Genomic DNA, 22,707 nt, shown 5'->3' with positions numbered 1-22,707 from the left:
ATGTGCAAACTCCACACAGGGAGTCGCCCGAGGCTCGAATGCGCCAAGGGTTCGTGGCGATGGGAGGCAGCAGTGAAATCCTGATTATATTTGCAGGTGCTGAAGCTTCGATTTATGGAGACTGCTCTCATCGATGGTCAGCTTTTTTTTTTCAAATCAACTCAGACACGTCCAACGGAACCTTCATGCACATCTTCCTTGGTTTGGAGCTGATGGTGATGTGGCCGTGCGTGTGGGAGTGTCGGTGTCTGCGGCTTTGTGGTGGGGTGGATTGTTTCGAGCAGAGAGTGGATGCTGGGGGTAGGGACGGGGCGTGGTGTTGGAGGGTTGATGATGAGGCCGTCTCATGAGCACCGTTCTTACTTTGGCGGTGCTGTGTTGTAGGCTTGCTGATGGCTTTGACGGTGCCAGAGGTGTGTGTTGAGGAGGGTTGCTACAGTAGAGAGAGGACGGTGCGGCAATGGAGTGGGGGGATGATGAAGAGAGACGGCGGCTTGGAATCGGCCCTGCACAGCCGGGGCTGCCAGTCTTTCCGACTGAATCGCGTGGATTGTGTCAGAATGGCTGCGCGAGAGTGTGAAGCGCGAACGTGTTTTCCAGCTCAGGCAGGGAAAGCCGTAGCCGGGCAGGCGGCCTGCCACGAGCCCGGGTAGCTCAGTCGGTAGAGCATCAGACTTTTAATCTGAGGGTCCAGGGTTCAAGTCCCTGCTCGGGCGGGTCGCTTTTAAATCGCTCTGCCACGGGACAACAGCGAAGGCGCAGGGCAGTGCTAACAAATCAGACTCAATGGCCCTTACATTGTGGCGGTGGAAGCAAGCACAGGGCAGTTTTGCCTGCATTTCCGAACTGTCGCAGTTGCTGCCGTAATCGCGGAACGCGTGCCTTCTGTTTGAATTGATCTCTTTAAGGTCCTCCAAATGCGCGAAATCAGAAATTAGCATAGAATCCCTCGACTGTGGAAACAGGCTACCGACTCTCCCAAGAGTATCCCCCACACACCTAAACCCCCACCTCGTGACTCCGAACCTGCACATGCCTGAAAACAAGGGGCAATTTAGCATGGCCAAAACACCTGCGCTGCACTCCTTTGGACTGTGGGAGGAAACCGGATCCGTCGGACGAAATCCACGCAGACACGGGGAGAATGTGCAAACTCCACACAGGGAGTCGCCCGAGGCTCGAATGCGCCAAGGGTTCGTGGCGATGGGAGGCAGCAGTGAAATCCTGATTATATTTGCAGGTGCTGAAGCTTCGATTTATGGAGACTGCTCTCATCGATGGTCTGCTTTTGTTTTCAAATCAACTCAGACACGTCCAACGGAACCTTCATGCACATCTTCCTTGGTTTGGAGCTGATGGTGATGTGGCCGTGCGTGTGGGAGTGTCGGTGTCTGCGGCTTTGTGGTGGGGTGGATTGTTTCGAGCAGAGAGTGGATGCTGGGGGTAGGGACGGCGCGTGGTGTTGGAGGGTTGATGATGAGGCCGTCTCATGAGCACCGTTCTTACTTTGGCGGTGCTGTGTTGTAGGCTTGCTGATGGCTTTGACGGTGCCAGAGGTGTGTGTTGAGGAGGGTTGCTACAGTAGAGAGAGGACGGTGCGGCAATGGAGTGGGGGGATGATGAAGAGAGACGGCGGCTTGGAATCGGCCCTGCACAGCCGGGGCTGCCAGTCTTTCCGACTGAATCGCGTGGATTGTGTCAGAATGGCTGCGCGAGAGTGTGAAGCGCGAACGTGTTTTCCAGCTCAGGCAGGGAAAGCCGTAGCCGGGCAGGCGGCCTGCCACCAGCCCGGGTAGCTCAGTCGGTAGAGCATCAGACTCTTAATCTGAGGGTCCAGGGTTCAAGTCCCTGCTCGGGCGGGTCGCTTTTAAATCGCTCTGCCACGGGACAACAGCGAAGGCGCAGGGCAGTGCTAACAAATCAGACTCAATGGCCCTTACATTGTGGCGGTGGAAGCAAGCACAGGGCAGTTTTGCCTGCATTTCCGAACTGTCGCAGTTGCTGCCGTAATCGCGGAACGCGTGGCTTCTGTTTGAATTGATCTCTTTAAGGTCCTCCAAATGCGCGAAATCAGAAATTAGCATAGAATCCCTCGACTGTGGAAACAGGCTACCGACTCTCCCAAGAGTATCCCCCACACACCTAAACCCCCACCTCGTGACTCCGAACCTGCACATGCCTGAAAACAAGGGGCAATTTAGCATGGCCAAAACACCTGCGCTGCACTCCTTTGGACTGTGGGAGGAAACCGGATCCGTCGGACGAAATCCACGCAGACACGGGGAGAATGTGCAAACTCCACACAGGGAGTCGCCCGAGGCTCGAATGCGCCAAGGGTTCGTGGCGATGGGAGGCAGCAGTGAAATCCTGATTATATTTGCAGGTGCTGAAGCTTCGATTTATGGAGACTGCTCTCATCGATGGTCAGCTTTTTTTTTTCAAATCAACTCAGACACGTCCAACGGAACCTTCATGCACATCTTCCTTGGTTTGGAGCTGATGGTGATGTGGCCGTGCGTGTGGGAGTGTCGGTGTCTGCGGCTTTGTGGTGGGGTGGATTGTTTCGAGCAGAGAGTGGATGCTGGGGGTAGGGACGGGGCGTGGTGTTGGAGGGTTGATGATGAGGCCGTCTCATGAGCACCGTTCTTACTTTGGCGGTGCTGTGTTGTAGGCTTGCTGATGGCTTTGACGGTGCCAGAGGTGTGTGTTGAGGAGGGTTGCTACAGTAGAGAGAGGACGGTGCGGCAATGGAGTGGGGGGATGATGAAGAGAGACGGCGGCTTGGAATCGGCCCTGCACAGCCGGGGCTGCCAGTCTTTCCGACTGAATCGCGTGGATTGTGTCAGAATGGCTGCGCGAGAGTGTGAAGCGCGAACGTGTTTTCCAGCTCAGGCAGGGAAAGCCGTAGCCGGGCAGGCGGCCTGCCACCAGCCCGGGTAGCTCAGTCGGTAGAGCATCAGACTTTTAATCTGAGGGTCCAGGGTTCAAGTCCCTGCTCGGGCGGGTCGCTTTTAAATCGCTCTGCCACGGGACAACAGCGAAGGCGCAGGGCAGTGCTAACAAATCAGACTCAATGGCCCTTACATTGTGGCGGTGGAAGCAAGCACAGGGCAGTTTTGCCTGCATTTCCGAACTGTCGCAGTTGCTGCCGTAATCGCGGAACGCGTGGCTTCTGTTTGAATTGATCTCTTTAAGGTCCTCCAAATGCGCGAAATCAGAAATTAGCATAGAATCCCTCGACTGTGGAAACAGGCTACCGACTCTCCCAAGAGTATCCCCCACACACCTAAACCCCCACCTCGTGACTCCGAACCTGCACATGCCTGAAAACAAGGGGCAATTTAGCATGGCCAAAACACCTGCGCTGCACTCCTTTGGACTGTGGGAGGAAACCGGATCCGTCGGACGAAATCCACGCAGACACGGGGAGAATGTGCAAACTCCACACAGGGAGTCGCCCGAGGCTCGAATGCGCCAAGGGTTCGTGGCGATGGGAGGCAGCAGTGAAATCCTGATTATATTTGCAGGTGCTGAAGCTTCGATTTATGGAGACTGCTCTCATCGATGGTCTGCTTTTGTTTTCAAATCAACTCAGACACGTCCAACGGAACCTTCATGCACATCTTCCTTGGTTTGGAGCTGATGGTGATGTGGCCGTGCGTGTGGGAGTGTCGGTGTCTGCGGCTTTGTGGTGGGGTGGATTGTTTCGAGCAGAGAGTGGATGCTGGGGGTAGGGACGGCGCGTGGTGTTGGAGGGTTGATGATGAGGCCGTCTCATGAGCACCGTTCTTACTTTGGCGGTGCTGTGTTGTAGGCTTGCTGATGGCTTTGACGGTGCCAGAGGTGTGTGTTGAGGAGGGTTGCTACAGTAGAGAGAGGACGGTGCGGCAATGGAGTGGGGGGATGATGAAGAGAGACGGCGGCTTGGAATCGGCCCTGCACAGCCGGGGCTGCCAGTCTTTCCGACTGAATCGCGTGGATTGTGTCAGAATGGCTGCGCGAGAGTGTGAAGCGCGAACGTGTTTTCCAGCTCAGGCAGGGAAAGCCGTAGCCGGGCAGGCGGCCTGCCACGAGCCCGGGTAGCTCAGTCGGTAGAGCATCAGACTTTTAATCTGAGGGTCCAGGGTTCAAGTCCCTGCTCGGGCGGGTCGCTTTTAAATCGCTCTGCCACGGGACAACAGCGAAGGCGCAGGGCAGTGCTAACAAATCAGACTCAATGGCCCTTACATTGTGGCGGTGGAAGCAAGCACAGGGCAGTTTTGCCTGCATTTCCGAACTGTCGCAGTTGCTGCCGTAATCGCGGAACGCGTGGCTTCTGTTTGAATTGATCTCTTTAAGGTCCTCCAAATGCGCGAAATCAGAAATTAGCATAGAATCCCTCGACTGTGGAAACAGGCTACCGACTCTCCCAAGAGTATCCCCCACACACCTAAACCCCCACCTCGTGACTCCGAACCTGCACATGCCTGAAAACAAGGGGCAATTTAGCATGGCCAAAACACCTGCGCTGCACTCCTTTGGACTGTGGGAGGAAACCGGATCCGTCGGACGAAATCCACGCAGACACGGGGAGAATGTGCAAACTCCACACAGGGAGTCGCCCGAGGCTCGAATGCGCCAAGGGTTCGTGGCGATGGGAGGCAGCAGTGAAATCCTGATTATATTTGCAGGTGCTGAAGCTTCGATTTATGGAGACTGCTCTCATCGATGGTCAGCTTTTTTTTTTCAAATCAACTCAGACACGTCCAACGGAACCTTCATGCACATCTTCCTTGGTTTGGAGCTGATGGTGATGTGGCCGTGCGTGTGGGAGTGTCGGTGTCTGCGGCTTTGTGGTGGGGTGGATTGTTTCGAGCAGAGAGTGGATGCTGGGGGTAGGGACGGGGCGTGGTGTTGGAGGGTTGATGATGAGGCCGTCTCATGAGCACCGTTCTTACTTTGGCGGTGCTGTGTTGTAGGCTTGCTGATGGCTTTGACGGTGCCAGAGGTGTGTGTTGAGGAGGGTTGCTACAGTAGAGAGAGGACGGTGCGGCAATGGAGTGGGGGGATGATGAAGAGAGACGGCGGCTTGGAATCGGCCCTGCACAGCCGGGGCTGCCAGTCTTTCCGACTGAATCGCGTGGATTGTGTCAGAATGGCTGCGCGAGAGTGTGAAGCGCGAACGTGTTTTCCAGCTCAGGCAGGGAAAGCCGTAGCCGGGCAGGCGGCCTGCCACGAGCCCGGGTAGCTCAGTCGGTAGAGCATCAGACTTTTAATCTGAGGGTCCAGGGTTCAAGTCCCTGCTCGGGCGGGTCGCTTTTAAATCGCTCTGCCACGGGACAACAGCGAAGGCGCAGGGCAGTGCTAACAAATCAGACTCAATGGCCCTTACATTGTGGCGGTGGAAGCAAGCACAGGGCAGTTTTGCCTGCATTTCCGAACTGTCGCAGTTGCTGCCGTAATCGCGGAACGCGTGCCTTCTGTTTGAATTGATCTCTTTAAGGTCCTCCAAATGCGCGAAATCAGAAATTAGCATAGAATCCCTCGACTGTGGAAACAGGCTACCGACTCTCCCAAGAGTATCCCCCACACACCTAAACCCCCACCTCGTGACTCCGAACCTGCACATGCCTGAAAACAAGGGGCAATTTAGCATGGCCAAAACACCTGCGCTGCACTCCTTTGGACTGTGGGAGGAAACCGGATCCGTCGGACGAAATCCACGCAGACACGGGGAGAATGTGCAAACTCCACACAGGGAGTCGCCCGAGGCTCGAATGCGCCAAGGGTTCGTGGCGATGGGAGGCAGCAGTGAAATCCTGATTATATTTGCAGGTGCTGAAGCTTCGATTTATGGAGACTGCTCTCATCGATGGTCTGCTTTTGTTTTCAAATCAACTCAGACACGTCCAACGGAACCTTCATGCACATCTTCCTTGGTTTGGAGCTGATGGTGATGTGGCCGTGCGTGTGGGAGTGTCGGTGTCTGCGGCTTTGTGGTGGGGTGGATTGTTTCGAGCAGAGAGTGGATGCTGGGGGTAGGGACGGCGCGTGGTGTTGGAGGGTTGATGATGAGGCCGTCTCATGAGCACCGTTCTTACTTTGGCGGTGCTGTGTTGTAGGCTTGCTGATGGCTTTGACGGTGCCAGAGGTGTGTGTTGAGGAGGGTTGCTACAGTAGAGAGAGGACGGTGCGGCAATGGAGTGGGGGGATGATGAAGAGAGACGGCGGCTTGGAATCGGCCCTGCACAGCCGGGGCTGCCAGTCTTTCCGACTGAATCGCGTGGATTGTGTCAGAATGGCTGCGCGAGAGTGTGAAGCGCGAACGTGTTTTCCAGCTCAGGCAGGGAAAGCCGTAGCCGGGCAGGCGGCCTGCCACGAGCCCGGGTAGCTCAGTCGGTAGAGCATCAGACTTTTAATCTGAGGGTCCAGGGTTCAAGTCCCTGCTCGGGCGGGTCGCTTTTAAATCGCTCTGCCACGGGACAACAGCGAAGGCGCAGGGCAGTGCTAACAAATCAGACTCAATGGCCCTTACATTGTGGCGGTGGAAGCAAGCACAGGGCAGTTTTGCCTGCATTTCCGAACTGTCGCAGTTGCTGCCGTAATCGCGGAACGCGTGGCTTCTGTTTGAATTGATCTCTTTAAGGTCCTCCAAATGCGCGAAATCAGAAATTAGCATAGAATCCCTCGACTGTGGAAACAGGCTACCGACTCTCCCAAGAGTATCCCCCACACACCTAAACCCCCACCTCGTGACTCCGAACCTGCACATGCCTGAAAACAAGGGGCAATTTAGCATGGCCAAAACACCTGCGCTGCACTCCTTTGGACTGTGGGAGGAAACCGGATCCGTCGGACGAAATCCACGCAGACACGGGGAGAATGTGCAAACTCCACACAGGGAGTCGCCCGAGGCTCGAATGCGCCAAGGGTTCGTGGCGATGGGAGGCAGCAGTGAAATCCTGATTATATTTGCAGGTGCTGAAGCTTCGATTTATGGAGACTGCTCTCATCGATGGTCAGCTTTTTTTTTTCAAATCAACTCAGACACGTCCAACGGAACCTTCATGCACATCTTCCTTGGTTTGGAGCTGATGGTGATGTGGCCGTGCGTGTGGGAGTGTCGGTGTCTGCGGCTTTGTGGTGGGGTGGATTGTTTCGAGCAGAGAGTGGATGCTGGGGGTAGGGACGGGGCGTGGTGTTGGAGGGTTGATGATGAGGCCGTCTCATGAGCACCGTTCTTACTTTGGCGGTGCTGTGTTGTAGGCTTGCTGATGGCTTTGACGGTGCCAGAGGTGTGTGTTGAGGAGGGTTGCTACAGTAGAGAGAGGACGGTGCGGCAATGGAGTGGGGGGATGATGAAGAGAGACGGCGGCTTGGAATCGGCCCTGCACAGCCGGGGCTGCCAGTCTTTCCGACTGAATCGCGTGGATTGTGTCAGAATGGCTGCGCGAGAGTGTGAAGCGCGAACGTGTTTTCCAGCTCAGGCAGGGAAAGCCGTAGCCGGGCAGGCGGCCTGCCACGAGCCCGGGTAGCTCAGTCGGTAGAGCATCAGACTTTTAATCTGAGGGTCCAGGGTTCAAGTCCCTGCTCGGGCGGGTCGCTTTTAAATCGCTCTGCCACGGGACAACAGCGAAGGCGCAGGGCAGTGCTAACAAATCAGACTCAATGGCCCTTACATTGTGGCGGTGGAAGCAAGCACAGGGCAGTTTTGCCTGCATTTCCGAACTGTCGCAGTTGCTGCCGTAATCGCGGAACGCGTGGCTTCTGTTTGAATTGATCTCTTTAAGGTCCTCCAAATGCGCGAAATCAGAAATTAGCATAGAATCCCTCGACTGTGGAAACAGGCTACCGACTCTCCCAAGAGTATCCCCCACACACCTAAACCCCCACCTCGTGACTCCGAACCTGCACATGCCTGAAAACAAGGGGCAATTTAGCATGGCCAAAACACCTGCGCTGCACTCCTTTGGACTGTGGGAGGAAACCGGATCCGTCGGACGAAATCCACGCAGACACGGGGAGAATGTGCAAACTCCACACAGGGAGTCGCCCGAGGCTCGAATGCGCCAAGGGTTCGTGGCGATGGGAGGCAGCAGTGAAATCCTGATTATATTTGCAGGTGCTGAAGCTTCGATTTATGGAGACTGCTCTCATCGATGGTCTGCTTTTGTTTTCAAATCAACTCAGACACGTCCAACGGAACCTTCATGCACATCTTCCTTGGTTTGGAGCTGATGGTGATGTGGCCGTGCGTGTGGGAGTGTCGGTGTCTGCGGCTTTGTGGTGGGGTGGATTGTTTCGAGCAGAGAGTGGATGCTGGGGGTAGGGACGGCGCGTGGTGTTGGAGGGTTGATGATGAGGCCGTCTCATGAGCACCGTTCTTACTTTGGCGGTGCTGTGTTGTAGGCTTGCTGATGGCTTTGACGGTGCCAGAGGTGTGTGTTGAGGAGGGTTGCTACAGTAGAGAGAGGACGGTGCGGCAATGGAGTGGGGGGATGATGAAGAGAGACGGCGGCTTGGAATCGGCCCTGCACAGCCGGGGCTGCCAGTCTTTCCGACTGAATCGCGTGGATTGTGTCAGAATGGCTGCGCGAGAGTGTGAAGCGCGAACGTGTTTTCCAGCTCAGGCAGGGAAAGCCGTAGCCGGGCAGGCGGCCTGCCACGAGCCCGGGTAGCTCAGTCGGTAGAGCATCAGACTTTTAATCTGAGGGTCCAGGGTTCAAGTCCCTGCTCGGGCGGGTCGCTTTTAAATCGCTCTGCCACGGGACAACAGCGAAGGCGCAGGGCAGTGCTAACAAATCAGACTCAATGGCCCTTACATTGTGGCGGTGGAAGCAAGCACAGGGCAGTTTTGCCTGCATTTCCGAACTGTCGCAGTTGCTGCCGTAATCGCGGAACGCGTGGCTTCTGTTTGAATTGATCTCTTTAAGGTCCTCCAAATGCGCGAAATCAGAAATTAGCATAGAATCCCTCGACTGTGGAAACAGGCTACCGACTCTCCCAAGAGTATCCCCCACACACCTAAACCCCCACCTCGTGACTCCGAACCTGCACATGCCTGAAAACAAGGGGCAATTTAGCATGGCCAAAACACCTGCGCTGCACTCCTTTGGACTGTGGGAGGAAACCGGATCCGTCGGACGAAATCCACGCAGACACGGGGAGAATGTGCAAACTCCACACAGGGAGTCGCCCGAGGCTCGAATGCGCCAAGGGTTCGTGGCGATGGGAGGCAGCAGTGAAATCCTGATTATATTTGCAGGTGCTGAAGCTTCGATTTATGGAGACTGCTCTCATCGATGGTCAGCTTTTTTTTTTCAAATCAACTCAGACACGTCCAACGGAACCTTCATGCACATCTTCCTTGGTTTGGAGCTGATGGTGATGTGGCCGTGCGTGTGGGAGTGTCGGTGTCTGCGGCTTTGTGGTGGGGTGGATTGTTTCGAGCAGAGAGTGGATGCTGGGGGTAGGGACGGGGCGTGGTGTTGGAGGGTTGATGATGAGGCCGTCTCATGAGCACCGTTCTTACTTTGGCGGTGCTGTGTTGTAGGCTTGCTGATGGCTTTGACGGTGCCAGAGGTGTGTGTTGAGGAGGGTTGCTACAGTAGAGAGAGGACGGTGCGGCAATGGAGTGGGGGGATGATGAAGAGAGACGGCGGCTTGGAATCGGCCCTGCACAGCCGGGGCTGCCAGTCTTTCCGACTGAATCGCGTGGATTGTGTCAGAATGGCTGCGCGAGAGTGTGAAGCGCGAACGTGTTTTCCAGCTCAGGCAGGGAAAGCCGTAGCCGGGCAGGCGGCCTGCCACGAGCCCGGGTAGCTCAGTCGGTAGAGCATCAGACTTTTAATCTGAGGGTCCAGGGTTCAAGTCCCTGCTCGGGCGGGTCGCTTTTAAATCGCTCTGCCACGGGACAACAGCGAAGGCGCAGGGCAGTGCTAACAAATCAGACTCAATGGCCCTTACATTGTGGCGGTGGAAGCAAGCACAGGGCAGTTTTGCCTGCATTTCCGAACTGTCGCAGTTGCTGCCGTAATCGCGGAACGCGTGGCTTCTGTTTGAATTGATCTCTTTAAGGTCCTCCAAATGCGCGAAATCAGAAATTAGCATAGAATCCCTCGACTGTGGAAACAGGCTACCGACTCTCCCAAGAGTATCCCCCACACACCTAAACCCCCACCTCGTGACTCCGAACCTGCACATGCCTGAAAACAAGGGGCAATTTAGCATGGCCAAAACACCTGCGCTGCACTCCTTTGGACTGTGGGAGGAAACCGGATCCGTCGGACGAAATCCACGCAGACACGGGGAGAATGTGCAAACTCCACACAGGGAGTCGCCCGAGGCTCGAATGCGCCAAGGGTTCGTGGCGATGGGAGGCAGCAGTGAAATCCTGATTATATTTGCAGGTGCTGAAGCTTCGATTTATGGAGACTGCTCTCATCGATGGTCTGCTTTTGTTTTCAAATCAACTCAGACACGTCCAACGGAACCTTCATGCACATCTTCCTTGGTTTGGAGCTGATGGTGATGTGGCCGTGCGTGTGGGAGTGTCGGTGTCTGCGGCTTTGTGGTGGGGTGGATTGTTTCGAGCAGAGAGTGGATGCTGGGGGTAGGGACGGCGCGTGGTGTTGGAGGGTTGATGATGAGGCCGTCTCATGAGCACCGTTCTTACTTTGGCGGTGCTGTGTTGTAGGCTTGCTGATGGCTTTGACGGTGCCAGAGGTGTGTGTTGAGGAGGGTTGCTACAGTAGAGAGAGGACGGTGCGGCAATGGAGTGGGGGGATGATGAAGAGAGACGGCGGCTTGGAATCGGCCCTGCACAGCCGGGGCTGCCAGTCTTTCCGACTGAATCGCGTGGATTGTGTCAGAATGGCTGCGCGAGAGTGTGAAGCGCGAACGTGTTTTCCAGCTCAGGCAGGGAAAGCCGTAGCCGGGCAGGCGGCCTGCCACGAGCCCGGGTAGCTCAGTCGGTAGAGCATCAGACTCTTAATCTGAGGGTCCAGGGTTCAAGTCCCTGCTCGGGCGGGTCGCTTTTAAATCGCTCTGCCACGGGACAACAGCGAAGGCGCAGGGCAGTGCTAACAAATCAGACTCAATGGCCCTTACATTGTGGCGGTGGAAGCAAGCACAGGGCAGTTTTGCCTGCATTTCCGAACTGTCGCAGTTGCTGCCGTAATCGCGGAACGCGTGGCTTCTGTTTGAATTGATCTCTTTAAGGTCCTCCAAATGCGCGAAATCAGAAATTAGCATAGAATCCCTCGACTGTGGAAACAGGCTACCGACTCTCCCAAGAGTATCCCCCACACACCTAAACCCCCACCTCGTGACTCCGAACCTGCACATGCCTGAAAACAAGGGGCAATTTAGCATGGCCAAAACACCTGCGCTGCACTCCTTTGGACTGTGGGAGGAAACCGGATCCGTCGGACGAAATCCACGCAGACACGGGGAGAATGTGCAAACTCCACACAGGGAGTCGCCCGAGGCTCGAATGCGCCAAGGGTTCGTGGCGATGGGAGGCAGCAGTGAAATCCTGATTATATTTGCAGGTGCTGAAGCTTCGATTTATGGAGACTGCTCTCATCGATGGTCTGCTTTTGTTTTCAAATCAACTCAGACACGTCCAACGGAACCTTCATGCACATCTTCCTTGGTTTGGAGCTGATGGTGATGTGGCCGTGCGTGTGGGAGTGTCGGTGTCTGCGGCTTTGTGGTGGGGTGGATTGTTTCGAGCAGAGAGTGGATGCTGGGGGTAGGGACGGCGCGTGGTGTTGGAGGGTTGATGATGAGGCCGTCTCATGAGCACCGTTCTTACTTTGGCGGTGCTGTGTTGTAGGCTTGCTGATGGCTTTGACGGTGCCAGAGGTGTGTGTTGAGGAGGGTTGCTACAGTAGAGAGAGGACGGTGCGGCAATGGAGTGGGGGGATGATGAAGAGAGACGGCGGCTTGGAATCGGCCCTGCACAGCCGGGGCTGCCAGTCTTTCCGACTGAATCGCGTGGATTGTGTCAGAATGGCTGCGCGAGAGTGTGAAGCGCGAACGTGTTTTCCAGCTCAGGCAGGGAAAGCCGTAGCCGGGCAGGCGGCCTGCCACGAGCCCGGGTAGCTCAGTCGGTAGAGCATCAGACTTTTAATCTGAGGGTCCAGGGTTCAAGTCCCTGCTCGGGCGGGTCGCTTTTAAATCGCTCTGCCACGGGACAACAGCGAAGGCGCAGGGCAGTGCTAACAAATCAGACTCAATGGCCCTTACATTGTGGCGGTGGAAGCAAGCACAGGGCAGTTTTGCCTGCATTTCCGAACTGTCGCAGTTGCTGCCGTAATCGCGGAACGCGTGGCTTCTGTTTGAATTGATCTCTTTAAGGTCCTCCAAATGCGCGAAATCAGAAATTAGCATAGAATCCCTCGACTGTGGAAACAGGCTACCGACTCTCCCAAGAGTATCCCCCACACACCTAAACCCCCACCTCGTGACTCCGAACCTGCACATGCCTGAAAACAAGGGGCAATTTAGCATGGCCAAAACACCTGCGCTGCACTCCTTTGGACTGTGGGAGGAAACCGGATCCGTCGGACGAAATCCACGCAGACACGGGGAGAATGTGCAAACTCCACACAGGGAGTCGCCCGAGGCTCGAATGCGCCAAGGGTTCGTGGCGATGGGAGGCAGCAGTGAAATCCTGATTATATTTGCAGGTGCTGAAGCTTCGATTTATGGAGACTGCTCTCATCGATGGTCTGCTTTTGTTTTCAAATCAACTCAGACACGTCCAACGGAACCTTCATGCACATCTTCCTTGGTTTGGAGCTGATGGTGATGTGGCCGTGCGTGTGGGAGTGTCGGTGTCTGCGGCTTTGTGGTGGGGTGGATTGTTTCGAGCAGAGAGTGGATGCTGGGGGTAGGGACGGCGCGTGGTGTTGGAGGGTTGATGATGAGGCCGTCTCATGAGCACCGTTCTTACTTTGGCGGTGCTGTGTTGTAGGCTTGCTGATGGCTTTGACGGTGCCAGAGGTGTGTGTTGAGGAGGGTTGCTACAGTAGAGAGAGGACGGTGCGGCAATGGAGTGGGGGGATGATGAAGAGAGACGGCGGCTTGGAATCGGCCCTGCACAGCCGGGGCTGCCAGTCTTTCCGACTGAATCGCGTGGATTGTGTCAGAATGGCTGCGCGAGAGTGTGAAGCGCGAACGTGTTTTCCAGCTCAGGCAGGGAAAGCCGTAGCCGGGCAGGCGGCCTGCCACGAGCCCGGGTAGCTCAGTCGGTAGAGCATCAGACTTTTAATCTGAGGGTCCAGGGTTCAAGTCCCTGCTCGGGCGGGTCGCTTTTAAATCGCTCTGCCACGGGACAACAGCGAAGGCGCAGGGCAGTGCTAACAAATCAGACTCAATGGCCCTTACATTGTGGCGGTGGAAGCAAGCACAGGGCAGTTTTGCCTGCATTTCCGAACTGTCGCAGTTGCTGCCGTAATCGCGGAACGCGTGGCTTCTGTTTGAATTGATCTCTTTAAGGTCCTCCAAATGCGCGAAATCAGAAATTAGCATAGAATCCCTCGACTGTGGAAACAGGCTACCGACTCTCCCAAGAGTATCCCCCACACACCTAAACCCCCACCTCGTGACTCCGAACCTGCACATGCCTGAAAACAAGGGGCAATTTAGCATGGCCAAAACACCTGCGCTGCACTCCTTTGGACTGTGGGAGGAAACCGGATCCGTCGGACGAAATCCACGCAGACACGGGGAGAATGTGCAAACTCCACACAGGGAGTCGCCCGAGGCTCGAATGCGCCAAGGGTTCGTGGCGATGGGAGGCAGCAGTGAAATCCTGATTATATTTGCAGGTGCTGAAGCTTCGATTTATGGAGACTGCTCTCATCGATGGTCTGCTTTTGTTTTCAAATCAACTCAGACACGTCCAACGGAACCTTCATGCACATCTTCCTTGGTTTGGAGCTGATGGTGATGTGGCCGTGCGTGTGGGAGTGTCGGTGTCTGCGGCTTTGTGGTGGGGTGGATTGTTTCGAGCAGAGAGTGGATGCTGGGGGTAGGGACGGCGCGTGGTGTTGGAGGGTTGATGATGAGGCCGTCTCATGAGCACCGTTCTTACTTTGGCGGTGCTGTGTTGTAGGCTTGCTGATGGCTTTGACGGTGCCAGAGGTGTGTGTTGAGGAGGGTTGCTACAGTAGAGAGAGGACGGTGCGGCAATGGAGTGGGGGGATGATGAAGAGAGACGGCGGCTTGGAATCGGCCCTGCACAGCCGGGGCTGCCAGTCTTTCCGACTGAATCGCGTGGATTGTGTCAGAATGGCTGCGCGAGAGTGTGAAGCGCGAACGTGTTTTCCAGCTCAGGCAGGGAAAGCCGTAGCCGGGCAGGCGGCCTGCCACCAGCCCGGGTAGCTCAGTCGGTAGAGCATCAGACTCTTAATCTGAGGGTCCAGGGTTCAAGTCCCTGCTCGGGCGGGTCGCTTTTAAATCGCTCTGCCACGGGACAACAGCGAAGGCGCAGGGCAGTGCTAACAAATCAGACTCAATGGCCCTTACATTGTGGCGGTGGAAGCAAGCACAGGGCAGTTTTGCCTGCATTTCCGAACTGTCGCAGTTGCTGCCGTAATCGCGGAACGCGTGGCTTCTGTTTGAATTGATCTCTTTAAGGTCCTCCAAATGCGCGAAATCAGAAATTAGCATAGAATCCCTCGACTGTGGAAACAGGCTACCGACTCTCCCAAGAGTATCCCCCACACACCTAAACCCCCACCTCGTGACTCCGAACCTGCACATGCCTGAAAACAAGGGGCAATTTAGCATGGCCAAAACACCTGCGCTGCACTCCTTTGGACTGTGGGAGGAAACCGGATCCGTCGGACGAAATCCACGCAGACACGGGGAGAATGTGCAAACTCCACACAGGGAGTCGCCCGAGGCTCGAATGCGCCAAGGGTTCGTGGCGATGGGAGGCAGCAGTGAAATCCTGATTATATTTGCAGGTGCTGAAGCTTCGATTTATGGAGACTGCTCTCATCGATGGTCAGCTTTTTTTTTTCAAATCAACTCAGACACGTCCAACGGAACCTTCATGCACATCTTCCTTGGTTTGGAGCTGATGGTGATGTGGCCGTGCGTGTGGGAGTGTCGGTGTCTGCGGCTTTGTGGTGGGGTGGATTGTTTCGAGCAGAGAGTGGATGCTGGGGGTAGGGACGGGGCGTGGTGTTGGAGGGTTGATGATGAGGCCGTCTCATGAGCACCGTTCTTACTTTGGCGGTGCTGTGTTGTAGGCTTGCTGATGGCTTTGACGGTGCCAGAGGTGTGTGTTGAGGAGGGTTGCTACAGTAGAGAGAGGACGGTGCGGCAATGGAGTGGGGGGATGATGAAGAGAGACGGCGGCTTGGAATCGGCCCTGCACAGCCGGGGCTGCCAGTCTTTCCGACTGAATCGCGTGGATTGTGTCAGAATGGCTGCGCGAGAGTGTGAAGCGCGAACGTGTTTTCCAGCTCAGGCAGGGAAAGCCGTAGCCGGGCAGGCGGCCTGCCACGAGCCCGGGTAGCTCAGTCGGTAGAGCATCAGACTCTTAATCTGAGGGTCCAGGGTTCAAGTCCCTGCTCGGGCGGGTCGCTTTTAAATCGCTCTGCCACGGGACAACAGCGAAGGCGCAGGGCAGTGCTAACAAATCAGACTCAATGGCCCTTACATTGTGGCGGTGGAAGCAAGCACAGGGCAGTTTTGCCTGCATTTCCGAACTGTCGCAGTTGCTGCCGTAATCGCGGAACGCGTGGCTTCTGTTTGAATTGATCTCTTTAAGGTCCTCCAAATGCGCGAAATCAGAAATTAGCATAGAATCCCTCGACTGTGGAAACAGGCTACCGACTCTCCCAAGAGTATCCCCCACACACCTAAACCCCCACCTCGTGACTCCGAACCTGCACATGCCTGAAAACAAGGGGCAATTTAGCATGGCCAAAACACCTGCGCTGCACTCCTTTGGACTGTGGGAGGAAACCGGATCCGTCGGACGAAATCCACGCAGACACGGGGAGAATGTGCAAACTCCACACAGGGAGTCGCCCGAGGCTCGAATGCGCCAAGGGTTCGTGGCGATGGGAGGCAGCAGTGAAATCCTGATTATATTTGCAGGTGCTGAAGCTTCGATTTATGGAGACTGCTCTCATCGATGGTCTGCTTTTGTTTTCAAATCAACTCAGACACGTCCAACGGAACCTTCATGCACATCTTCCTTGGTTTGGAGCTGATGGTGATGTGGCCGTGCGTGTGGGAGTGTCGGTGTCTGCGGCTTTGTGGTGGGGTGGATTGTTTCGAGCAGAGAGTGGATGCTGGGGGTAGGGACGGCGCGTGGTGTTGGAGGGTTGATGATGAGGCCGTCTCATGAGCACCGTTCTTACTTTGGCGGTGCTGTGTTGTAGGCTTGCTGATGGCTTTGACGGTGCCAGAGGTGTGTGTTGAGGAGGGTTGCTACAGTAGAGAGAGGACGGTGCGGCAATGGAGTGGGGGGATGATGAAGAGAGACGGCGGCTTGGAATCGGCCCTGCACAGCCGGGGCTGCCAGTCTTTCCGACTGAATCGCGTGGATTGTGTCAGAATGGCTGCGCGAGAGTGTGAAGCGCGAACGTGTTTTCCAGCTCAGGCAGGGAAAGCCGTAGCCGGGCAGGCGGCCTGCCACGAGCCCGGGTAGCTCAGTCGGTAGAGCATCAGACTTTTAATCTGAGGGTCCAGGGTTCAAGTCCCTGCTCGGGCGGGTCGCTTTTAAATCGCTCTGCCACGGGACAACAGCGAAGGCGCAGGGCAGTGCTAACAAATCAGACTCAATGGCCCTTACATTGTGGCGGTGGAAGCAAGCACAGGGCAGTTTTGCCTGCATTTCCGAACTGTCGCAGTTGCTGCCGTAATCGCGGAACGCGTGGCTTCTGTTTGAATTGATCTCTTTAAGGTCCTCCAAATGCGCGAAATCAGAAATTAGCATAGAATCCCTCGACTGTGGAAACAGGCTACCGACTCTCCCAAGAGTATCCCCCACACACCTAAACCCCCACCTCGTGACTCCGAACCTGCACATGCCTGAAAACAAGGGGCAATTTAGCATGGCCAAAACACCTGCGCTGCACTCCTTTGGACTGTGGGAGGAAACCGGATCCGTCGGACGAAATCCACGCAGACACGGGGAGAATGTGCAAACTCCACACAGGGAGTCGCCCGAGGCTCGAATGCGCCAAGGGTTCGTGGCGATGGGAGGCAGCAGTGAAATCCTGATTATATTTGCAGGTGCTGAAGCTTCGATTTATGGAGACTGCTCTCATCGATGGTCAGCTTTTTTTTTTCAAATCAACTCAGACACGTCCAACGGAACCTTCATGCACATCTTCCTTGGTTTGGAGCTGATGGTGATGTGGCCGTGCGTGTGGGAGTGTCGGTGTCTGCGGCTTTGTGGTGGGGTGGATTGTTTCGAGCAGAGAGTGGATGCTGGGGGTAGGGACGGGGCGTGGTGTTGGAGGGTTGATGATGAGGCCGTCTCATGAGCACCGTTCTTACTTTGGCGGTGCTGTGTTGTAGGCTTGCTGATGGCTTTGACGGTGCCAGAGGTGTGTGTTGAGGAGGGTTGCTACAGTAGAGAGAGGACGGTGCGGCAATGGAGTGGGGGGATGATGAAGAGAGACGGCGGCTTGGAATCGGCCCTGCACAGCCGGGGCTGCCAGTCTTTCCGACTGAATCGCGTGGATTGTGTCAGAATGGCTGCGCGAGAGTGTGAAGCGCGAACGTGTTTTCCAGCTCAGGCAGGGAAAGCCGTAGCCGGGCAGGCGGCCTGCCACGAGCCCGGGTAGCTCAGTCGGTAGAGCATCAGACTTTTAATCTGAGGGTCCAGGGTTCAAGTCCCTGCTCGGGCGGGTCGCTTTTAAATCGCTCTGCCACGGGACAACAGCGAAGGCGCAGGGCAGTGCTAACAAATCAGACTCAATGGCCCTTACATTGTGGCGGTGGAAGCAAGCACAGGGCAGTTTTGCCTGCATTTCCGAACTGTCGCAGTTGCTGCCGTAATCGCGGAACGCGTGGCTTCTGTTTGAATTGATCTCTTTAAGGTCCTCCAAATGCGCGAAATCAGAAATTAGCATAGAATCCCTCGACTGTGGAAACAGGCTACCGACTCTCCCAAGAGTATCCCCCACACACCTAAACCCCCACCTCGTGACTCCGAACCTGCACATGCCTGAAAACAAGGGGCAATTTAGCATGGCCAAAACACCTGCGCTGCACTCCTTTGGACTGTGGGAGGAAACCGGATCCGTCGGACGAAATCCACGCAGACACGGGGAGAATGTGCAAACTCCACACAGGGAGTCGCCCGAGGCTCGAATGCGCCAAGGGTTCGTGGCGATGGGAGGCAGCAGTGAAATCCTGATTATATTTGCAGGTGCTGAAGCTTCGATTTATGGAGACTGCTCTCATCGATGGTCTGCTTTTGTTTTCAAATCAACTCAGACACGTCCAACGGAACCTTCATGCACATCTTCCTTGGTTTGGAGCTGATGGTGATGTGGCCGTGCGTGTGGGAGTGTCGGTGTCTGCGGCTTTGTGGTGGGGTGGATTGTTTCGAGCAGAGAGTGGATGCTGGGGGTAGGGACGGCGCGTGGTGTTGGAGGGTTGATGATGAGGCCGTCTCATGAGCACCGTTCTTACTTTGGCGGTGCTGTGTTGTAGGCTTGCTGATGGCTTTGACGGTGCCAGAGGTGTGTGTTGAGGAGGGTTGCTACAGTAGAGAGAGGACGGTGCGGCAATGGAGTGGGGGGATGATGAAGAGAGACGGCGGCTTGGAATCGGCCCTGCACAGCCGGGGCTGCCAGTCTTTCCGACTGAATCGCGTGGATTGTGTCAGAATGGCTGCGCGAGAGTGTGAAGCGCGAACGTGTTTTCCAGCTCAGGCAGGGAAAGCCGTAGCCGGGCAGGCGGCCTGCCACGAGCCCGGGTAGCTCAGTCGGTAGAGCATCAGACTTTTAATCTGAGGGTCCAGGGTTCAAGTCCCTGCTCGGGCGGGTCGCTTTTAAATCGCTCTGCCACGGGACAACAGCGAAGGCGCAGGGCAGTGCTAACAAATCAGACTCAATGGCCCTTACATTGTGGCGGTGGAAGCAAGCACAGGGCAGTTTTGCCTGCATTTCCGAACTGTCGCAGTTGCTGCCGTAATCGCGGAACGCGTGGCTTCTGTTTGAATTGATCTCTTTAAGGTCCTCCAAATGCGCGAAATCAGAAATTAGCATAGAATCCCTCGACTGTGGAAACAGGCTACCGACTCTCCCAAGAGTATCCCCCACACACCTAAACCCCCACCTCGTGACTCCGAACCTGCACATGCCTGAAAACAAGGGGCAATTTAGCATGGCCAAAACACCTGCGCTGCACTCCTTTGGACTGTGGGAGGAAACCGGATCCGTCGGACGAAATCCACGCAGACACGGGGAGAATGTGCAAACTCCACACAGGGAGTCGCCCGAGGCTCGAATGCGCCAAGGGTTCGTGGCGATGGGAGGCAGCAGTGAAATCCTGATTATATTTGCAGGTGCTGAAGCTTCGATTTATGGAGACTGCTCTCATCGATGGTCTGCTTTTGTTTTCAAATCAACTCAGACACGTCCAACGGAACCTTCATGCACATCTTCCTTGGTTTGGAGCTGATGGTGATGTGGCCGTGCGTGTGGGAGTGTCGGTGTCTGCGGCTTTGTGGTGGGGTGGATTGTTTCGAGCAGAGAGTGGATGCTGGGGGTAGGGACGGGGCGTGGTGTTGGAGGGTTGATGATGAGGCCGTCTCATGAGCACCGTTCTTACTTTGGCGGTGCTGTGTTGTAGGCTTGCTGATGGCTTTGACGGTGCCAGAGGTGTGTGTTGAGGAGGGTTGCTACAGTAGAGAGAGGACGGTGCGGCAATGGAGTGGGGGGATGATGAAGAGAGACGGCGGCTTGGAATCGGCCCTGCACAGCCGGGGCTGCCAGTCTTTCCGACTGAATCGCGTGGATTGTGTCAGAATGGCTGCGCGAGAGTGTGAAGCGCGAACGTGTTTTCCAGCTCAGGCAGGGAAAGCCGTAGCCGGGCAGGCGGCCTGCCACGAGCCCGGGTAGCTCAGTCGGTAGAGCATCAGACTCTTAATCTGAGGGTCCAGGGTTCAAGTCCCTGCTCGGGCGGGTCGCTTTTAAATCGCTCTGCCACGGGACAACAGCGAAGGCGCAGGGCAGTGCTAACAAATCAGACTCAATGGCCCTTACATTGTGGCGGTGGAAGCAAGCACAGGGCAGTTTTGCCTGCATTTCCGAACTGTCGCAGTTGCTGCCGTAATCGCGGAACGCGTGGCTTCTGTTTGAATTGATCTCTTTAAGGTCCTCCAAATGCGCGAAATCAGAAATTAGCATAGAATCCCTCGACTGTGGAAACAGGCTACCGACTCTCCCAAGAGTATCCCCCACACACCTAAACCCCCACCTCGTGACTCCGAACCTGCACATGCCTGAAAACAAGGGGCAATTTAGCATGGCCAAAACACCTGCGCTGCACTCCTTTGGACTGTGGGAGGAAACCGGATCCGTCGGACGAAATCCACGCAGACACGGGGAGAATGTGCAAACTCCACACAGGGAGTCGCCCGAGGCTCGAATGCGCCAAGGGTTCGTGGCGATGGGAGGCAGCAGTGAAATCCTGATTATATTTGCAGGTGCTGAAGCTTCGATTTATGGAGACTGCTCTCATCGATGGTCAGCTTTTTTTTTTCAAATCAACTCAGACACGTCCAACGGAACCTTCATGCACATCTTCCTTGGTTTGGAGCTGATGGTGATGTGGCCGTGCGTGTGGGAGTGTCGGTGTCTGCGGCTTTGTGGTGGGGTGGATTGTTTCGAGCAGAGAGTGGATGCTGGGGGTAGGGACGGGGCGTGGTGTTGGAGGGTTGATGATGAGGCCGTCTCATGAGCACCGTTCTTACTTTGGCGGTGCTGTGTTGTAGGCTTGCTGATGGCTTTGACGGTGCCAGAGGTGTGTGTTGAGGAGGGTTGCTACAGTAGAGAGAGGACGGTGCGGCAATGGAGTGGGGGGATGATGAAGAGAGACGGCGGCTTGGAATCGGCCCTGCACAGCCGGGGCTGCCAGTCTTTCCGACTGAATCGCGTGGATTGTGTCAGAATGGCTGCGCGAGAGTGTGAAGCGCGAACGTGTTTTCCAGCTCAGGCAGGGAAAGCCGTAGCCGGGCAGGCGGCCTGCCACGAGCCCGGGTAGCTCAGTCGGTAGAGCATCAGACTTTTAATCTGAGGGTCCAGGGTTCAAGTCCCTGCTCGGGCGGGTCGCTTTTAAATCGCTCTGCCACGGGACAACAGCGAAGGCGCAGGGCAGTGCTAACAAATCAGACTCAATGGCCCTTACATTGTGGCGGTGGAAGCAAGCACAGGGCAGTTTTGCCTGCATTTCCGAACTGTCGCAGTTGCTGCCGTAATCGCGGAACGCGTGGCTTCTGTTTGAATTGATCTCTTTAAGGTCCTCCAAATGCGCGAAATCAGAAATTAGCATAGAATCCCTCGACTGTGGAAACAGGCTACCGACTCTCCCAAGAGTATCCCCCACACACCTAAACCCCCACCTCGTGACTCCGAACCTGCACATGCCTGAAAACAAGGGGCAATTTAGCATGGCCAAAACACCTGCGCTGCACTCCTTTGGACTGTGGGAGGAAACCGGATCCGTCGGACGAAATCCACGCAGACACGGGGAGAATGTGCAAACTCCACACAGGGAGTCGCCCGAGGCTCGAATGCGCCAAGGGTTCGTGGCGATGGGAGGCAGCAGTGAAATCCTGATTATATTTGCAGGTGCTGAAGCTTCGATTTATGGAGACTGCTCTCATCGATGGTCTGCTTTTGTTTTCAAATCAACTCAGACACGTCCAACGGAACCTTCATGCACATCTTCCTTGGTTTGGAGCTGATGGTGATGTGGCCGTGCGTGTGGGAGTGTCGGTGTCTGCGGCTTTGTGGTGGGGTGGATTGTTTCGAGCAGAGAGTGGATGCTGGGGGTAGGGACGGCGCGTGGTGTTGGAGGGTTGATGATGAGGCCGTCTCATGAGCACCGTTCTTACTTTGGCGGTGCTGTGTTGTAGGCTTGCTGATGGCTTTGACGGTGCCAGAGGTGTGTGTTGAGGAGGGTTGCTACAGTAGAGAGAGGACGGTGCGGCAATGGAGTGGGGGGATGATGAAGAGAGACGGCGGCTTGGAATCGGCCCTGCACAGCCGGGGCTGCCAGTCTTTCCGACTGAATCGCGTGGATTGTGTCAGAATGGCTGCGCGAGAGTGTGAAGCGCGAACGTGTTTTCCAGCTCAGGCAGGGAAAGCCGTAGCCGGGCAGGCGGCCTGCCACCAGCCCGGGTAGCTCAGTCGGTAGAGCATCAGACTCTTAATCTGAGGGTCCAGGGTTCAAGTCCCTGCTCGGGCGGGTCGCTTTTAAATCGCTCTGCCACGGGACAACAGCGAAGGCGCAGGGCAGTGCTAACAAATCAGACTCAATGGCCCTTACATTGTGGCGGTGGAAGCAAGCACAGGGCAGTTTTGCCTGCATTTCCGAACTGTCGCAGTTGCTGCCGTAATCGCGGAACGCGTGGCTTCTGTTTGAATTGATCTCTTTAAGGTCCTCCAAATGCGCGAAATCAGAAATTAGCATAGAATCCCTCGACTGTGGAAACAGGCTACCGACTCTCCCAAG

At 55.7% G+C, this 22,707-nt stretch overlaps 20 non-coding genes across 20 annotated transcripts; all 20 read left to right on the top strand.

The window, feature by feature from the left end:
* The first annotated feature begins 643 nt into the window (after window positions 1–643).
* trnak-uuu (transfer RNA lysine (anticodon UUU)) lies at window positions 644–716 on the top strand. The gene has a single exon. It is a non-coding gene; the product is annotated as a tRNA-Lys (tRNA).
* A 1,070-nt stretch (window positions 717–1,786) lies between these two features.
* On the top strand, window positions 1,787–1,859 carry trnak-cuu (transfer RNA lysine (anticodon CUU)). Its single transcript has one exon. It is a non-coding gene; the product is annotated as a tRNA-Lys (tRNA).
* Window positions 1,860–2,930: 1,071 nt separating this feature from the next.
* On the top strand, window positions 2,931–3,003 carry trnak-uuu (transfer RNA lysine (anticodon UUU)). The gene has a single exon. It is a non-coding gene; the product is annotated as a tRNA-Lys (tRNA).
* Window positions 3,004–4,073: 1,070 nt separating this feature from the next.
* On the top strand, window positions 4,074–4,146 carry trnak-uuu (transfer RNA lysine (anticodon UUU)). Its single transcript has one exon. It is a non-coding gene; the product is annotated as a tRNA-Lys (tRNA).
* Window positions 4,147–5,217: 1,071 nt separating this feature from the next.
* Window positions 5,218–5,290, top strand: trnak-uuu (transfer RNA lysine (anticodon UUU)). The gene has a single exon. It is a non-coding gene; the product is annotated as a tRNA-Lys (tRNA).
* A 1,070-nt stretch (window positions 5,291–6,360) lies between these two features.
* Window positions 6,361–6,433, top strand: trnak-uuu (transfer RNA lysine (anticodon UUU)). The gene has a single exon. It is a non-coding gene; the product is annotated as a tRNA-Lys (tRNA).
* Window positions 6,434–7,504: 1,071 nt separating this feature from the next.
* On the top strand, window positions 7,505–7,577 carry trnak-uuu (transfer RNA lysine (anticodon UUU)). The gene has a single exon. It is a non-coding gene; the product is annotated as a tRNA-Lys (tRNA).
* A 1,070-nt stretch (window positions 7,578–8,647) lies between these two features.
* On the top strand, window positions 8,648–8,720 carry trnak-uuu (transfer RNA lysine (anticodon UUU)). Its single transcript has one exon. It is a non-coding gene; the product is annotated as a tRNA-Lys (tRNA).
* A 1,071-nt stretch (window positions 8,721–9,791) lies between these two features.
* trnak-uuu (transfer RNA lysine (anticodon UUU)) lies at window positions 9,792–9,864 on the top strand. The gene has a single exon. It is a non-coding gene; the product is annotated as a tRNA-Lys (tRNA).
* A 1,070-nt stretch (window positions 9,865–10,934) lies between these two features.
* trnak-cuu (transfer RNA lysine (anticodon CUU)) lies at window positions 10,935–11,007 on the top strand. Its single transcript has one exon. It is a non-coding gene; the product is annotated as a tRNA-Lys (tRNA).
* A 1,070-nt stretch (window positions 11,008–12,077) lies between these two features.
* Window positions 12,078–12,150, top strand: trnak-uuu (transfer RNA lysine (anticodon UUU)). Its single transcript has one exon. It is a non-coding gene; the product is annotated as a tRNA-Lys (tRNA).
* A 1,070-nt stretch (window positions 12,151–13,220) lies between these two features.
* Window positions 13,221–13,293, top strand: trnak-uuu (transfer RNA lysine (anticodon UUU)). Its single transcript has one exon. It is a non-coding gene; the product is annotated as a tRNA-Lys (tRNA).
* Window positions 13,294–14,363: 1,070 nt separating this feature from the next.
* Window positions 14,364–14,436, top strand: trnak-cuu (transfer RNA lysine (anticodon CUU)). The gene has a single exon. It is a non-coding gene; the product is annotated as a tRNA-Lys (tRNA).
* Window positions 14,437–15,507: 1,071 nt separating this feature from the next.
* trnak-cuu (transfer RNA lysine (anticodon CUU)) lies at window positions 15,508–15,580 on the top strand. Its single transcript has one exon. It is a non-coding gene; the product is annotated as a tRNA-Lys (tRNA).
* Window positions 15,581–16,650: 1,070 nt separating this feature from the next.
* On the top strand, window positions 16,651–16,723 carry trnak-uuu (transfer RNA lysine (anticodon UUU)). The gene has a single exon. It is a non-coding gene; the product is annotated as a tRNA-Lys (tRNA).
* Window positions 16,724–17,794: 1,071 nt separating this feature from the next.
* Window positions 17,795–17,867, top strand: trnak-uuu (transfer RNA lysine (anticodon UUU)). The gene has a single exon. It is a non-coding gene; the product is annotated as a tRNA-Lys (tRNA).
* Window positions 17,868–18,937: 1,070 nt separating this feature from the next.
* On the top strand, window positions 18,938–19,010 carry trnak-uuu (transfer RNA lysine (anticodon UUU)). Its single transcript has one exon. It is a non-coding gene; the product is annotated as a tRNA-Lys (tRNA).
* A 1,070-nt stretch (window positions 19,011–20,080) lies between these two features.
* Window positions 20,081–20,153, top strand: trnak-cuu (transfer RNA lysine (anticodon CUU)). Its single transcript has one exon. It is a non-coding gene; the product is annotated as a tRNA-Lys (tRNA).
* Window positions 20,154–21,224: 1,071 nt separating this feature from the next.
* trnak-uuu (transfer RNA lysine (anticodon UUU)) lies at window positions 21,225–21,297 on the top strand. Its single transcript has one exon. It is a non-coding gene; the product is annotated as a tRNA-Lys (tRNA).
* Window positions 21,298–22,367: 1,070 nt separating this feature from the next.
* trnak-cuu (transfer RNA lysine (anticodon CUU)) lies at window positions 22,368–22,440 on the top strand. Its single transcript has one exon. It is a non-coding gene; the product is annotated as a tRNA-Lys (tRNA).
* Window positions 22,441–22,707: the final 267 nt, after the last annotated feature.

This window comes from Chiloscyllium punctatum, chromosome 24, assembly GCF_047496795.1.
Source record: "Chiloscyllium punctatum isolate Juve2018m chromosome 24, sChiPun1.3, whole genome shotgun sequence".
Taxonomy (NCBI): domain Eukaryota; kingdom Metazoa; phylum Chordata; class Chondrichthyes; order Orectolobiformes; family Hemiscylliidae; genus Chiloscyllium; species Chiloscyllium punctatum.
The sequence above is the reverse complement of the archived record's forward strand: the minus strand, read 5'-3'. Positions and strand labels throughout refer to the sequence as shown.